The following is a 16,761-nucleotide window of genomic DNA, read 5'->3' as shown; positions in this document are numbered from 1 at the left end:
AAATTAGTTGGGCATGGTGGCAGGTGCCTGTAATCCCAGCTACTCTGGAAGCTGAGGCAGGAGAATCACTTGAAAGCAGCAGGCAGAGGTTGCAGTGAGCCAAGATCACGCTACTGCACTCCAGCCTGGACAACAAGAGTGAAACTCTGTCTCAAAAAAAAAAAAAAAAAAAATTTGTTTTTGTCACTCCTATTTTCTTTTAGTCAGTGTTAGTAGCACATAAATTATTTCATTATTTGATTATTTTACTTTTCATCTATTTGCTCATTTATATTTAAAACACACTTCTTGTTGGCAATATCTAATAGGGTCATGATATCTTATCCAATCTAACAATCTCTACTTTTTAATTAAGTGCTTAGATAATTGACACTTAATGTGATTACTGATATAACTGTAATTAAAACTGGTATCTTGCTACTTGTAAAAAATTTGTATCCTTTGCCCATTTTTTAAATGAGGTTGTTTCTTTCTTGTTGATTTAAGTTTCTTATAGATTCTGGATATTCGAACTTTGTCAGATGCATAGTTTTTGCAAATATTTTCTCCCATCCTGTAGGTTGTCTGTTTACCCTTTTGACAGCTTCATCTGCTGAGAAGTTACTTAATTTAATTAGGTCCAACTTGTCAATTTTTTGTATTTGTTGCAATTGCTTTTGGGGACTCAGCCAAAAATTATTTGTCAAGGCCCATGTTAAAAAAGAATATTTCCTAGATTTTCTTCTAGAATTTTTAGAGTTTGAGGTCTCACATTTAAATCTTTAATCTATTTTCAGTTAATTTTTGTATATAGTGAAAGGTAAGGATCCAGTTTCATTCTGCATATAGTTAGTAAATTATGAAAGCATAATTCATTAAATAAGGAGTTCTCTCCCCATTGTGTGTTTTTGCTGGCCATTTTGAAGATCAGATTGTTATAGGTGTACAGCTTTATTTTTGATTGTTCTTTTCTGTTCCATTGGTCTATGTGCCTGCCTGTTTTTGTACTATACCATGCTGATTTGGTTACTATACTTTTATCGTTTGATAAACGATAAAAGTATAGTATCCAGCTTTGTTCTTTTTGTTTACAATTGCTTTGGCTATTTCAGCTGCTTTTTGGTTGCATGTAATTTTTAGATATTTTTCCAATTCTGTGAAAAATGACATTGGTAGTTTTATAGGAATAGTGTTAACTCTATAAATTGCTTTGGGCAGTATGGCCATTTTAACTACATTGATTGATTCTTCCTACCCACAAGCAAGGTATATTTTTTCCTTTTATTTGTGTAGTCTCTGATTTCTTTTAGTAGTGTTTTATAGTTCTTGTAGAGATCTTTCACCTTCTTGGTAAGCTGTATTTGGATTTTTCTTTTTTTTTGACACCATCTCACTCCAGGCTGGAGTGCAGTGGTGTGATATTGGCTCACTGCAACCTCTGCCTCCTGGACTGAAGCAATCCTCCCACCTCAGCCTCCTAAGTAGCTGGGACTACAGGTACATGCCACTATGCCTAGCTCATTTTTGTATCTTTTGTAGAGACAGGGTTTCACCATGTTGGCCAGGCTGGTCTCAAACTTCTGAGCTCAAGCAATCCAACCACCTCGGCCTCCCAAAGAAATGGGATTGCAGGTGTGAGCCACCGTGGCTGGCCAGCGATTGTGTTCTTGATTTGACTTTCAGCCTAGATGTTATTGGTGTATACAAATGCTACTGATTTTTGTACAATTGATTTTGTATCCAGAAACTTTACTGAAGTTGTTTATTAGTTCTAGGAGCCTTTTGGAAGAGTCTTTAGGGTTTTCTGGGTATAGAATTATATAATCAGCAAAAAGAAATAGTTTGATTTCATCTCTTCCTATTTTGATGCCTTTTATTTCTTTTTCTTGCTGTGTCACTCTGGCTAAAAACAGAAGATGGACAAGCAGCCAACAAACATTTGAAAAACTGCTCTTCAGCACTCATCAGGAAAATACCAACCCAAAACCATAATGAGTTACCATCTCACACCAGTCTGGCTATTACTAAAATTCAGAATGGCTTTTATTAAATAGTCAAAACAATAATAATCAGAACGACTATTATTAAAAAGTCAAAAAACAACAGATGCTGGTGAGGCTGCAGAGAAAAGGGAACACTTATAAACTGTTGGTGAGGATGAAAATTAGTTCAACCACTAGAGAAAGCAGTTGGGAGATTTCTCAAAGAGCTTAAAATAGAGCTACCATTCGATTTGGCAATCCCATTACTGTGTATATATCCAGAGGAAAATAAATTATCCTATTCTACCAAAAGGACACTCACACTTGTATGTTCATCACTGCCCTATTCACAATAGCAATGACAAGTTATCAACCTAGGTGTCCATCAATGATTGACTGGATGAGGAAAATGTGATACATATACACCATGGAACACTATGCAGCCATAGAAAGATTGAAATCGTGTCCTTTGCAGCAGTATAGATGCAACTGGATGCCATAATCCTAAGTGAATTAATACAGGAACAAAAGACCAAATACCACCTGTTCTCACTTTTAAGTGGGAGCTAAACATTGAGCACACATGGACATAAACATGGGAACACAGACACTGCGAACTACTAGAAGGGAGGAAAGAAGAGGGGAGCATGGCTAGAAAAACTACCTATTTGGGTCCTATTCTCACTACCTGGGTGATGGGATCTATTCCACAACCTCATCATCATGCAATATACCCATGTAACAATCATGCCCATGAATCCTCTATATCTAACATAAACATTGAAATTTAAAAAAAAAATGTTTCATCTGAATTTTAATTGAATTGAATATTAGTTTATGGTTATATCTTTTTTGACTTATTAGTCATGATACCTTATGTTATTACATTAGTGGTTGCTTTAGAGTTCACATATCTTTACTTATATATCTTTAACTTGTAAGAGTGTAAGTCAAGTGGTACTACATAACTTCTCATATAGTATAAGAATCCTACAAAAATATACTTCCATTTGTCCCCTCCGGAACTTTGTTCTGTGGCTGTCGTACATTTCACTATTGCATATTTTAGAAACCCTGCAATTTCATTATCATTTTGGATTTAAGATTTGTACAAATTTATATGTATGCTTACTCCAGTACAAATTTACTAAAAATAAAAATTTTAATATCATATATATCTAAAGTTAAAATAAATGTTATTAAATATTGTAATGAAATTTTTTGAAAACTCTTAAGCATAATTAGCAAATACTTAAAATTGAATCATAGAATCACAATGAAAACCCTACAGGTTAAAATGAGTGGGTTGCTAACAAAATAGTACTTAAAGGAAATCAACAGCCCTAGCTACCCTTATCAGAAAACAAATCAGTTTTGACACACAGAAGCCAAGAATTCAACTCAAGATGGAAGAAATGGAAATAATGAGTAAATTTTTTAAAAAGAACCAGACACAAATGATGAACATGTAATCAAAAATGAACAGAATAGAGAAAGAAATTTAAAAATGTAAAAATAAAACTACAGCTTGGTTTACAAAGACAAGATAGACAAACTTCTGACAAGTATGATTAAGAGAAAAGAAAGATTAGAGTAGCTATAGTGATAAAATCAACAGAGGTTTTTAAAGTCTTGGAAAGGTACTATGAAATCTACATGATTAAATGCATACAGTTATATGACATGAATTAATTTCTGAAAATAAATTAACAACTGGATTATGAAGAAGAAAAATTAAAAATCAACTAGACTATATTTTTAATATACTTAAATAGGATTCCAAGGCTTTTCCCCCATAGAAGAAAGGTTTTAGGAGATATGACTTTATATCAAACATGTACAAATGAAAAATTCAGTTATATATATGTTATTGTGACCATGGAGAAACAAGTACTGTCATATCCTGCTAGTGGGAGTGAGACCTGAGGCCATGGTTTTATAAAATAGTCTAGCATTTTGGAATCAAATTAAGTATACATGTGCATGCTGTATCAAATCTGGGTAAACAGAGTTATACAGTTTATAAGAAACAAGTTACAAAATTATCCCAAGCAACATTGTTTATAGTAGCAAGAAATTATAGACTATTAATGGGTCCATTAACTAGGAAAATAGATAAGGAAAAAGTTATAAATTCTGTATTAGAGTTCTCTAGAGAAACAGAACCAGTAGGATTTAGATATAAGTAGGTAGGTAGGTAGGTAGGTAGATTGATTGACTGATAGACAGACACATAGATAGACTGGCTAGATAGAGATGATAGATAGATAGATGATAGATAGATAGATAGATAAAGATAGAGGACAGATGATAGATAGAGGAATGGATGGATGGATGGATGGATGATGGATGGATGGATGGATAGATAGATAGATAGATAGATAGATAGATAGATAGATAGATAGATGAAAAGAGAGTGAGAGAGGCAGAGAAAATGAAAGAGATAAATTATAAGACATTGGCTCATACAGTTGTGGGAACTGGCAAGTCCAAATTCCACAGGGCAAGGCAGCAAGCTGGAGATTCAAGTAAGAGTTCTTGCATATTTGAGTGTAAAAACTAGATTCGGGCAAAATTTCTATTGTAGACTTGAGGCAGAATTCCTTCTTTGGGAAACGTCTGTCCTTGCTCTTCAACAGATCCGATGCAGTCCATCCATGTCACAGAGAGTAATCTGTTTTACTTAAAGTCAACAGATGTGAATGTTAGTCACACATTAAAAAATAGTTTTGCAGCAACATCAAGGCTAGTATTTGACCAAACAATTGGTCACCATTGTTTAACCAAGTTGACACATAAAATTAACCATCACATATGCCAAAGATTACTATTTAGCAATCAGAAGAGCTACTTTTTCATAGCAATTTAGCAGTATTTCAAAAATGTTAGTGAAATAATTAAGAAATTAAATGGAATAGCAAATAATATTTATATAAATTAAACACATGCAGCATATAACACTGAACATATATATGCACATATGTGTGTATACAGAAAGAATTAAAATGGTATAGATCGTTGAAAATAAAGTGGATGTCTCGAAGGAACAATACAAAGGCAATCGGGCACAAAAAGAAAAAAATGACATGAAACATTAGAGGGGTTATACATGGTCTGATCATAAGGGCAATCAATCTAGTAATTAGGAACTAAGCAGTATGATTGTCTCAGTTCTGTGCATGTGGGATCTGAAATCAAGTGTAAAATCTGAATTCAACACATTGAAAAATAATCTATTTTTATACATTTTATTCAATATTTTAATACTTTGAAATTAAAGGACATTCAGTGAATGTGGTAAAGATAGGTAAATATATCTACTAAAATCCTACAGAAAATTTTACTCTCTAATGCTGAGTTCGGCCATTACCTCTATCATCACATTGTAGTGAGGGGCATAGCCACTAATGCAGAAGAAGAAATTTCAATATGATAGGTAACATTTGGGAAAAAGTTAAAAACTTCTCATTTTTCTCAGATAGAGGTATGTCAACAAAGTAAAATCTAAGGGAATCCATTAAAAATTTTAGATATACTGTAAGAATTTGGAAAAAAGTTAGATTAATATGATATAATGTAAAATATCAATATATAAAAATCACATTACGATATAGCAGCAGCAAACAACAAGATAAACAATTTAATCAATTACACGTAAAACAGAAGAAAGAAATCAGGTAATCATCCTGTAATATATTTAACAAAAATTTGAATGATCTTTCAGAGTAAAAATATCAAATTTAGTTAAAGAACCTTTTCCAATTTCAAAACAAATGTAGATCTATCCCTTAATAAATGAAAAGAATGAATATAATGAACTATCAATTCTTGTCGTATTAATCTATAAGTTAAATGTTAATTCAATAAAAATGTTGAAAGGCTTTTTTCTTAGAATTTAAGAGCTTAACTCTAAAATTCATATGGAGTAATAAAAAACCTAGTACAGTCAATATAATTCTGAACAAAAACATATTTGAGGCTGGGCACGGTGGCTCATACCTGTAATCCCTGCACTTTGAGAAGCCAAGGCAGAAGGATCACTTGTGGCCAGGAGTTCAAGACCAGCCTGAGCCACATGGCAAAACCCTTATAACTGAAAAATAAACATAAAAAAGTTGCCAAATGTGTGTCATACACCTGTAGTCCCAGCTACTTGGGAAGCTGAGACAGGAGAATTGTTGGAGCCAAATAATTGAAGGCTGCAGTAAACTATGGTTGTGCCACTGCACTGTAGCCTGGGTGACAGAGCAAGATCTTGTTTCTTAAAAACAAAACAAAACAAAACAAAACAAAAAAATACTAATTGTGGTAGAGTAGGACTCTCCTTTGCATTGTATTAATGGAATATTCAGCAATTTCCCTGGCCTCTGCCTCTACAGGTGTGATGATCGAAATGTCTCCAGACATTGCCAAATGCCCTCTGGAGGTAAAATCTCCTCCATTGAGAACCACAGAGTTAAATTAATTAAAACCATTTGATTTTAGCATAGGTATAGCAAGAAAAATAATTATAAAGAAAAAGAAACATGAATCAGACCTACGTTCATACAAATTTGGCATACATGCAATGTAGTAAATTTAACAGGAAAAAGTTTAGTAGAAGGTTCTGCAACAATTAGCTGTTTATAGAAAACGATTAATGAAATAGATTTCTGTGCTATACACATAAATAACTCTATTGAGTAAAAAACTAAATGTAAAGACCCAGTTGAAAAGCTAAAGTAGTATATAATTTTTATCAGCACTTTCTATAAATCGATCCTTAGAAAAGCTTCACAAATGTATTCAAAGAGATAGTTCAGAAAATATTCATTTTGGCACAGATTGTAATAGCAAAAGCATGAAAACAATTTTACTATCCATTATTAAGATAAATAAACTTTATGTTTAATTCAATGGAATACTATGTGTCTGTTAAAATGAATTAGCTAGATTTAAAAATATCAATATGAATATGCCTCAAAAATATAATACCACAGGAAGGAAACAAATTGCAAAGTATACTTACAGTAAGGTACCATATATTTAAAATGTTAAAACACTCAAAAACAATAATATATACTGTTTATAGTTGCCTATAAATGTAGTAAGTACACAGAAAATATTCCCTTCCTGGGAATGGAGGGACAGAAAAGAATGATGTGAGATTTCAATTACAGATGTACCTAAGTCTGTAATAAGAACAAACAAGAGTGCTTAAGCTAATGTAGCAATAGTTTAGTATTTATTAATCTTTGTTCATCAAAGATAATAATCTTCTTTTTGCTCTCTATTTTTATATGTGGAAGTGTGTTCATAAAAATGGTATTATGCTTGTCTGATTAAAGATATTTTAATATTTAGTAATAAAATTAAGTCTACTTATACAAACACAATAAAATGAGTAGTTCATCGTCCAGTTCTGTACCTAAGAACCCAAATGCATGCCTTACATTTCCATGCTTCTCCTACAAAATGTCCCTGCATGGAGATCGGTGTTCTCTGGTTTGACCAGAAGTGGTTTCACGTTTCTAATATGGACTGACTTGCAATATGCACTTCCCATTTTCTATTTTTTACTTTGAAGAGTGTTTGCTTATGATATCATCATTACAACACACACAAACACTCAAAGTCTTATTTCTTTTCTTCATTTTGTTATTTGTCAGCAGGGATGAATTAAAATCTAAGCTTCCTATTTCAGATAACTGGTAAATCAACTCTGTTTTTCTTTCCTGTTTATTAATGAGCTTCTCTCTCCTTTTCTCTCCTTTCTTACTCTTTCCTTCTTTTTCTCTCCTCAACACATTCATCTCTGTGCTCATTTGCTTGAATGCCCTTTCACCAGCTTATCTTTTTCTTCCAAAGCCAAAATAATGATGCACATTATTCTTATCTGAGTTTCTCTCCACTTCTCTATTTCCAGGTCAGATTTAACTTAACAAGTGAATCATTGATTGGATGTTTACACAGCCACATTGGATCTTTATTGTTCTGTTCATTTGTCTTGTTCAGGGGAAATGGGATTAGCTCTTCTTCAATTGTGTCATCTCTAAAGATGCCCACCAACTCTTTTAAGGTTTGGGGGAAATGTACAGTGCATAATATTTCAAAATATTTTTAAAATAATTCAACTGAAGGCCTTTTGCTTCTTTAACCTTTCTATGTTGACTTGAAAACAAAAGAAAACATAATAAAAATTACAGGGTACTATTTATCTTGCTTTCCACAAAGTCTGACTCAACACTTTTGTAGTCATTAAAAAGATGCAGACACAGGATTGGAGTTCATAGTTGAGGGTTCTTAGTTTTTATTCTATTAGGGAGCCACTTCTAGATCTCATACCCATTCAAGCTCTTATCACTCTATTTTATAGCTTCTCTTTCTTTGTACAGCTTATGCTCATATCTATAAACTATAAGGTAATTGCATATTATTAAGAAATATAAATTATGTGGTTGAAATGAGCCAAATCCACCACTCTTGTTTTATTTTCATAGGATAAGGATCAGATTCTAGTAGAGCTTGACACAAGAGAAATTCATTATCAAAAAGTCCAAACATTAATGTTGTCAAAGATGTGAAGAAAACAGGACCCTTATATATTTGGTGAGGATGTAAATTAGTACAGCTACTATGGATAACAGTATAGAGGTTCCACAAAAAATTAAAAATAGAACTACGAAATCATTCAGAAATCCTAATACTGGCTATATATCACCCACCAAAAAAAGAAGGAAAATGACCATCCCCAAGAGATATCTGCACCCCCATGTACATTGCAGCATTATTCAAAATAGCCAAGATATGAAAACAATCTAAGGGTCTATCAATGGACACTTAGCCATTACTCAGCCATAAAAAAGGAATCCTACCATGTGTGAAAACATGGATGAACCTGAACAACATTATGCTAAGTGAAATAAGCCAGACAGAAAAGCACTGCGTAATTTCACGTGTATGTAGAAACTAAATCAGTCAAACTCATAGGAACATGGAATAGAATGGTTGTTGCCAGGTGCTGGAGGTTGGGGGAGATGAGGAGTGGTTGGTTAAGGGGTCCAAAACTTCAGTTATAAGACGACTAAGTTCTAGAGACTTAACGTAAAACATGATGACCAGAGTTAATAATACTCTATTGTACACTTGAAATTTGCTAAAAAAGTAGATTTCAAGTGTCCTTACCCCCACACCCCCATAGACAAATGGTAACTATGTGAGGTAATAGACATGTTAATTAGCTTGATGTGGTAATCATTTCACAACACATATGTGTTATCAAATCATCATGCTTACATATTTAAAATTTTTGTCACTAATATTTAATAAAGCTTAAAAAAAGGAGTCATTGCTGCAACCTCTCTTGGGAGTACTTATAAATCTACCCAGGCTTTAGGAAAGAAAAAAAAAAAAAAAAAGCCAATGAGGGTCCACTCTGCAGCTCTACTGTAGGATTTCTGAAAAATTGGTCAGTATAATGACAACCCTACCACTGTGGAGACTAAGTGCTATGCCAAACTTGTATCGACTTCAGAGGGGAGGGCACCAGATTCAAGAATATGAAGAAGAGACCCAGAGCCAGCAAACGAGACCTGGGACTTCACTGAGGCTTACAAGCAGGGGAGAGGGTCCAGTGGCGGTGGGCTGGACAGGAGAACTGCCACCACTTAGAAATGCATGCAATTTATACAGTACTTTTACTTAGAACCCTTTCCCTGACCACCTCCATTTGGCAATATTCATTCAACCCAAAACTCAGGACCTCGATTCTCTGTATCTCCCATGTTCTGTGGGTCAGGCCGGGGTCTCAGATGTTTTTCATAGACAGGAACGAATCTCTAGTTTAGCCACTCCTGGATTCCCTAGCTCAGAACATACATTCAGGTGCATCTGCCATATGGGCCATTCTTAGGGTATTCCTAAGTTATTGCCTCTCATGTGCATTTACCATCACCTAAGATAATCTTGATTCAGCATTCCTGAAGAGGGCAGTGAAGTCAGTAGAACAGCCAGGATTACTAAATAGAAGGGCCTGAAACTGACTTTATAGAGTAATGTCCGAAAAGCCTGGATGTGAGGATAAATAATCATTTCTCCCCACAAAACACTAAACAAATCTCTTGTGATGTATTGGCGGGTTCTTATTTGCAGTCATATGATGTTACTATTTTCTATTACAAATTGCAAATTCAATTCTCAAATTCAATTATCCTGGAGACAGCCAACCAATAAGTTTAGCAGTGTTTGAAAAGAAAGACAAGTTGCACTCGGGTTTATAAATACACATGTAGACACAAAAGTTTTCAATGTAAGCCTTAGCAAACTTGAAATGGACAGTTTCTAGATTCAGACTGGGCCAGACGTGGGGGAGAGGATTTTTGGTGGAGAGACATAAGAGACTCCTGGGTTTGTGTGTTTTCTGGAAGAGCATTTCCAAATGATTCTCCAGGAAGGACAAAATTTTTATTACCATTCACAAGGCATTAATGTGTCTAAGATTCCAAAAATTCTTAAAGAAACATCTTTTTAAAATCGTATGTCTTTAGAAGAAAAAAATCTCTTTTTACTTTGTTTACTATCATGCCACATATTCATTTCACCACAAAACACTTTTTAAAAGAATTCTTGTTAATAATACTTTTGGAACTTTTGCTTCATAAAGCTCTCCTAGGGAGATGATGATGCAGAGTAAATAAATTTCAGGTTATGCAGGACATACCATTGAATATAAGACTTACACCATAAGATAGTTTCTTTCCATGAAAAGCCAAAATATTTATAAAACATATTTTGAGGCAGGTCTATTTAGGACCTTGCTATTCAAAATATGGCTCTTGGAAAAGGAAGGTTAGCATCACTGTGGATCTTGTTAGAAATGTGGAAACTCTGGTCCCACCACAGAGCTATTGAATGAGAATCTTGCATTATCTGCAACATCCCCGGGTGATTCCTGTGCACAAAAAGTTTGAGAAAGTCTATTGTAGAAGACTCATACTTCTAAAGTATATGAATTTCACACAGTTCTGCATGTAAATTAGAAAACACAAACTAGAAACATATAGTTAAGATTAATTGCACTTATCTCTTAAAACATGAGGATTAAAACGCGAACATTAACTAATTGCAAAGCATAAACAATGATATTAAAATATCATGTAAGCCTTGAATAAATGACCAGTTTGAATTCATATATATCAGCTTCAGACCTGGATCCAAATAACTGGATACGCATATATTAGGAAATAAGGAGAATGACAAAAGCCATGGACAACCTGGCATAAAACCACAACTCTCGCTTGATTAACACACAACAATTTGCTACTGAGTAGAGAAACACATTTAATGGCATGCATGCACCACAGCTACACTGACATGTAGTATACAGAATCCTCAATTTACTCACACTCTTCTAATAGTGCCAAATGTCAAGTTTAGAAATATTGTAATAGTTTGAAAATATCTATTTAACATTCATTTATCACTGGTTAATTATATCATTTCACAAATGCTTTCTTTGGATTAGTGCTGTCCTCAGATCAGTTAGACATAAAACTTTCCAATCAAAGGGCACATCATCTAGTATATTGGATGGATTATAAACAATCTACCATATTGAAAGCACACATATTACAAAGTTATAGCAAGAAGTTTCACAAGTAGGAAACATACATGACAAATATTGGGTGCCAGAATATGATTAAGGATCTGGAAAAACCTCCACCTCATTATTTATCTGTGCATCCTCACATCACATCCCTCAGAGTTAGTGTAGTCTGTAGGTTAGAGGGTGCAGTAAGAGACTCCCTCTCTTCCAAAGTCTCTGTGTCAGTCCTTTTTGAGTTACTGCCTTTCTCATTGAACCACTGTTCAATGATTTTTCTGAACAATGGTCCTCTGAAGGCAGTAGCTTCCTAGTGGACGAGTGTCTGATTTTTCCCAGCACTACCTAGTACAGAGCTGGGCTCAGAGTTCATACTTGTAAAGCCAGAGATAAGAGATCTTGAAGAAAGAATTATGAGTGATTCAAGGGTAATACATTGGCATAATTTAAGAATAGGAAGCCAGCTCTGCAAGCAATCAGACTAATGGAAGATCTGAGCCAGGAAAGTGTGTGTGTGTGTGTGTGTGTGTGTGTGTGTGTGTGTGTCTTCAAACAATTTGGAAGACTCGGTGTTATTATACTAATTTTACAGTTGAGGAAAGTTATACCCAGAGAGATTCAATTCACAGCTAGTCAGTGCTGGAATTAGGAATCAAACCTGGCTCTGCCTGACTGTAAAACTAGGACTCTTCAATCACTCTCTTCCAGGGTTTCATAACCTCAGTACTATTGGCATTTAATGCAGAATAATTCTTTGTTGTGGACGGTCATGCTATGTATTATAGGATAATTCTTTGTTGCAGAGGGTCATGCTATGTATTGTAGGATAATTCTTTGTTGTGGAGGGTTATGCTATTTATTGTACAATGTTTAGAAGCATCCCTGATTGCTACCCACTAGATGTCAGAAACACATCTACCCCACCCCTACCATCACTGTGATAACAAAAAATGTGTCCAAATATAGCCAAGTATCTCCTGGGAGAAAAATCATCCCTGATTGGAAACCACTGTTCTATTAATAATAGGTCTGTAGGATCCTTAAGGTGAGCATGTTACAGTAAATCACCTCCAGAACATGAACCACTGACACAACCTTATTAATGTAGACGGCATAGTGGGCTTGCCTGTAGTCACTTCTACTTCTAAAAGAAATAGAAATCTTTTTTTTTTAAAAAAAATACTTCAAGTTCTGGGATACATGTGCAGAACATGCAGGTTTGTTATGTAGGTATACACATGCAATGGTGTTTTGCTGCACCCATCAACCGGTCATCTACATTAGGTATTTCTCCTAGTGCTATCCCTCCCCGAGCCCCCCACCCCCTGACAGGCCCCAGTGTGTGATGTTGCCCTCTCTGTGTCCCTGTGTGCTCGTTGTTCAACTCCCACTTATGAGTGACAACATGCAGGTTTTGGTTTTCTGTTCTTGTGACAGTTTGCTGAGAACGATGACTTCCAGCTTCATCCATGTACCTCATCCATGAGTTCATCCTTTTTTATGGCTGCATAGTATTCCATGGTGTATATGTGACACATTTTCTTTATCCAGTCTATCACTGATGGACATTTGGGTTGTTTCCAAGTTTTTGCTATTGTGAACAGTGCTACAACAAACATACATGTGCATGTGTTTTTATAGTAGAATGATTTTTAATCCTTTGGGTATATACCCAGTAATAGGATTGCTGGGTCAAATGGTATTTCTAGTTCTAGATCCTTGAGGAATCACTACACTGTCTTCCACAATGGTTGAACTAGTTTACAGTCCCATCAACAGTGTAAAAGTGTTTCTATTTCTCCACATCCTCTCCAGCATCTGCTGTTTCCTGACTTTTTAATGATCGCCATTCTAATTGGTGTGAAATGGTATCTCACTGTGGTTTTGGTTTGCATTTCTCTAATGACCAGTGATGCTGAGCCTTTTTTTCATATGTTTGTTGGCCGTATAAATGTCTTCTTTTGAGAAGTATCTGTTCATATCTTTTGCCCACTTTTTGATGGGTTTTTTTCTTGTAAATTTGTTAAAGTCCTTTATAGATTATGGATATTAGCCTTTTGTTAGATGGAAAGATTGCAAAAATTTTCTCCTATCCTGTAGGTTGCCTGTTCACTCTGATGATAGTTTCTTTCCATCAGTGATAGACTGGATAAAGAAAATGTGGCACATATACACTGTGGAATACTATGCAGCCATAAAAAAGGATGAGTTCATGTCCTTTGCAGGGACATGGATGAAGCTGGAAAACCATCATTCTCAGCAAACATAAGAACAGAAAACCAAACACCACATGTTGTCACTCGTAAGTGGGAGTTGAACAAAGAGAACACATGGACACAGGGAGGGAATATCACACACTGGGGCCTGTCAGGGTGTGGGTGGCTAGGGGAGGGATAGCATTAGGAGAAATACCTAATGTAGATGATGGGTTGATGGGTGCAGCAAACCACCATGGCACGTGTATACCTATGTAACAAAACCTGTACATTCTGCATGTGTACCCCAGAACTTAAAGTATAATAATAATAAAGAAGAAATAATGGACAGTTTTTCTTTGATAAATTGTTTTTGAGGTCACCGGCAATAAGTGAAGGCCTTTAATTTTGCCCATCTGGATCTTGTTTCACAAATATTACTGAAAATGCCATTTCAAAATAGCAATAAAGGGTTAAGATATCAGGGACTCTGTAGTATTTTATAATATAAAACAAAACAAAAATTTGAAAACAGCTGTAACAGAGCTTAAGATCCAGTCTGAATTTAGGTGCCGGATTGAACCATTTCAAACAAAATATCAGATTCTCTTTTATTTTGCAGAATGGGGCTTGGTAATATTGCCCAACTTCGAAGGTGAGGAGAGTCTCTTCCTAAACATGCAGAAAGAGAGTCACCAAAAATCATTTGGGGTACTGGAAATGACGTTGGATTTGGAGTCAGAAAGAAGGCCTAGATTACCTCCTCAAATGATTACCATCTCTTTGACCTTCCGGGGGCCAATAGTCTCTGAGTTTCATATTTGAGCCTCAGATTTGTATAATTGCATTAATAGTCTCTATCTCATAGAGCTAACATAATGATTAGATGGAATGTTTGATGGAAAAAGAAAGACTTCTAAGCACAAATATTGCTTCAAACATTAAGCTTTGATTGCTCCAAAACTGACATGTAATTGCTTACATTGCATTTTGCAATGGATAGAAATGACCAATGGGATTATCCCATAGGAAAATAACACAATGCTCTCTCAAAATTTTCTATCAAATTAAGATTCTTGGAAGCAAAATAATCTTAGGCCCCATGCCTACACCATGTAACTAAATTTAGTCTGATTTTCATCTAACCCTGGCATAAAAATGAGAGAAAGCAGACTCAATTAACTCTCCAGCCACCTCCTTTATCCCACACCGTGATAATGGATTAAATATCTCTGTGCCTTAGTCTCTTCAGGCTACTATAACAAAATGGCTTAGACTAAGTAATTTATATGCAAAAATGTTTATTGCTCACAGTTCTAGAGGCTGGCAAGTCCAAGATCAGGATGCCAGGAGATTCGGTGTCTGGTGAGGGCTTGTTACTCACAGATGGAGACTCCGTGTAGCTTTCTCACATGGTGGAAGAGGCAAGCAAGCTCCCTCAGGCCTCCTTTATAAAGGCACTAATTCCATTCATGAGGCAGAGCCCTTATGACCTAGTCACCACACAAAGGCCCCACCTTTTAATACCATCACTTTAGGGTTAGAGTTCAACGAATAAATTTTGAGGAGAAACATTCAAATCATAGTATTCTGCCCTGGCCTCCCAAAATTTATGTCCTTCTCATATGCAAACTATATGAATTCCATCCCAATAGCATCAAAAGTATTCACTTGTTCTAGCATCTACTCAAAATTTAAAGTCCAAAGTCTCATCTAAATCAGGTGTGGGTAAGACTCAAGGTACAACCCATTCTGAGAGCAAATTCTGCTGCAGCTGTGGGCCTGTGAAATCAAACAAGTTATGTGCTTTCCACAACACATTGCACAAACATTCAGACCTCAGCACTGGCCTAACTTAACTCAAAAAACAGACATGTTTTCCCTCCAACTTGAGTTGTTGCAAGATGCTACCTGCTCTCCTTTAGAAACTAGTAATCAGGGTATACAAGGAAACGAAGTGCAGGAAGTGAAAAACCTAAAGTCTCTGCCATGTCCCAGACCACAGTCAGTGAGGATACATGCATATGTATGTGCATATTCACCTTCATGTATGCACATAGGCAAGTATATTCATCAGTCTGTATGTGGGTGTTTCTGCACAAGCATATGTATGCATGTGACTATTTACATGGGAATGTGTATGTGGGCATATGTGCATTTTAGTTTGTGTATTCATGTGTTGGTATATGTGGGTGTGGATATAAGGATAAATATACATGTATATCTGCAGATATTTGTTAGTTGGTTGAATATGCACAGATTTCTGAATATGTCATCAGGGTGGAAGTGGGAAGAAGGAGAAAATGGATATAGAATGAAATTCTCTCTCATTGAACCTACAGTGGGAATTTAAGGAAACAGCATGCTATTAACCAAATCAGGAGCTGGTCTACAGTCACCTCACTGAAGAATGTGGGAAGAACACATTTGAAATTAATTTAAACATCAGCAAAAATAGAGTTATTTGGACTCTGGATTTCATGTTGAATTTTCTCCAGCTTCATGGGGCTTCCTTGTAACTGTAAGGAAGTTGGGTGGTAGGTCACTTTATTGGGAAGCTGCTTTATGGGGAAGGGTGGTATCCAGAATAAGCAAAATAAGAGTAAAAGATAAAGGCATGGGGAACCCAAAAGTCTACCCAATAACTCTAGTAGCTTATTCTACCTTTCAATTGTGGAGGAAGTGGAGCCCAGACCAAGGCAGCATTGGAAATATTGGGTTAATCCCTTCTTTCTAGCTCTCAGAACAACCTCTGAATGAGATCCCAACATACTGGGAGGCAGGAAAAAGAAAGAAAGCCCAATTTCAATACAGGAATATTAATAATAGTAGCAAACACTTATATGGTACTTACTATGAGCAAGCACCATTCAAAGAGTTTTAAAAGTCATTATTGCTTATTGTTGTTGTTTATGGATTGCCAATTGTATATGAGGCACTTCACTATGTGCATTAAAGATATGATTCCATTCACATTTATTTTCATAACAACTGATTGCAGTCTATATTAATCAGTCAGTTTTAC

The 16,761-nt window shown here is 35.4% G+C and overlaps 1 long non-coding RNA gene across 2 annotated transcripts in view; it reads right to left on the bottom strand.

Annotated features, from left to right (window-relative positions):
- Positions 1-16,761, bottom strand: part of LOC110743859 — a 71,871-nt gene that overhangs the window by 32,097 nt on the left and 23,013 nt on the right. For both annotated transcript variants that reach the window (XR_004185417.1, XR_004185418.1), the window contains exon 3: positions 4,431-4,643. This is a non-coding gene — a long non-coding RNA (uncharacterized LOC110743859). The remainder of the gene's footprint in view (positions 1-4,430; positions 4,644-16,761) is intronic.

Source organism: Papio anubis, chromosome 7 (genome assembly GCF_008728515.1).
Source record: "Papio anubis isolate 15944 chromosome 7, Panubis1.0, whole genome shotgun sequence".
NCBI classification, from domain to species: Eukaryota; Metazoa; Chordata; class Mammalia; order Primates; family Cercopithecidae; genus Papio; species Papio anubis.
Note: the sequence above shows the minus strand (reverse complement) of the source record. Positions and strands in the feature narration are given on the sequence as shown.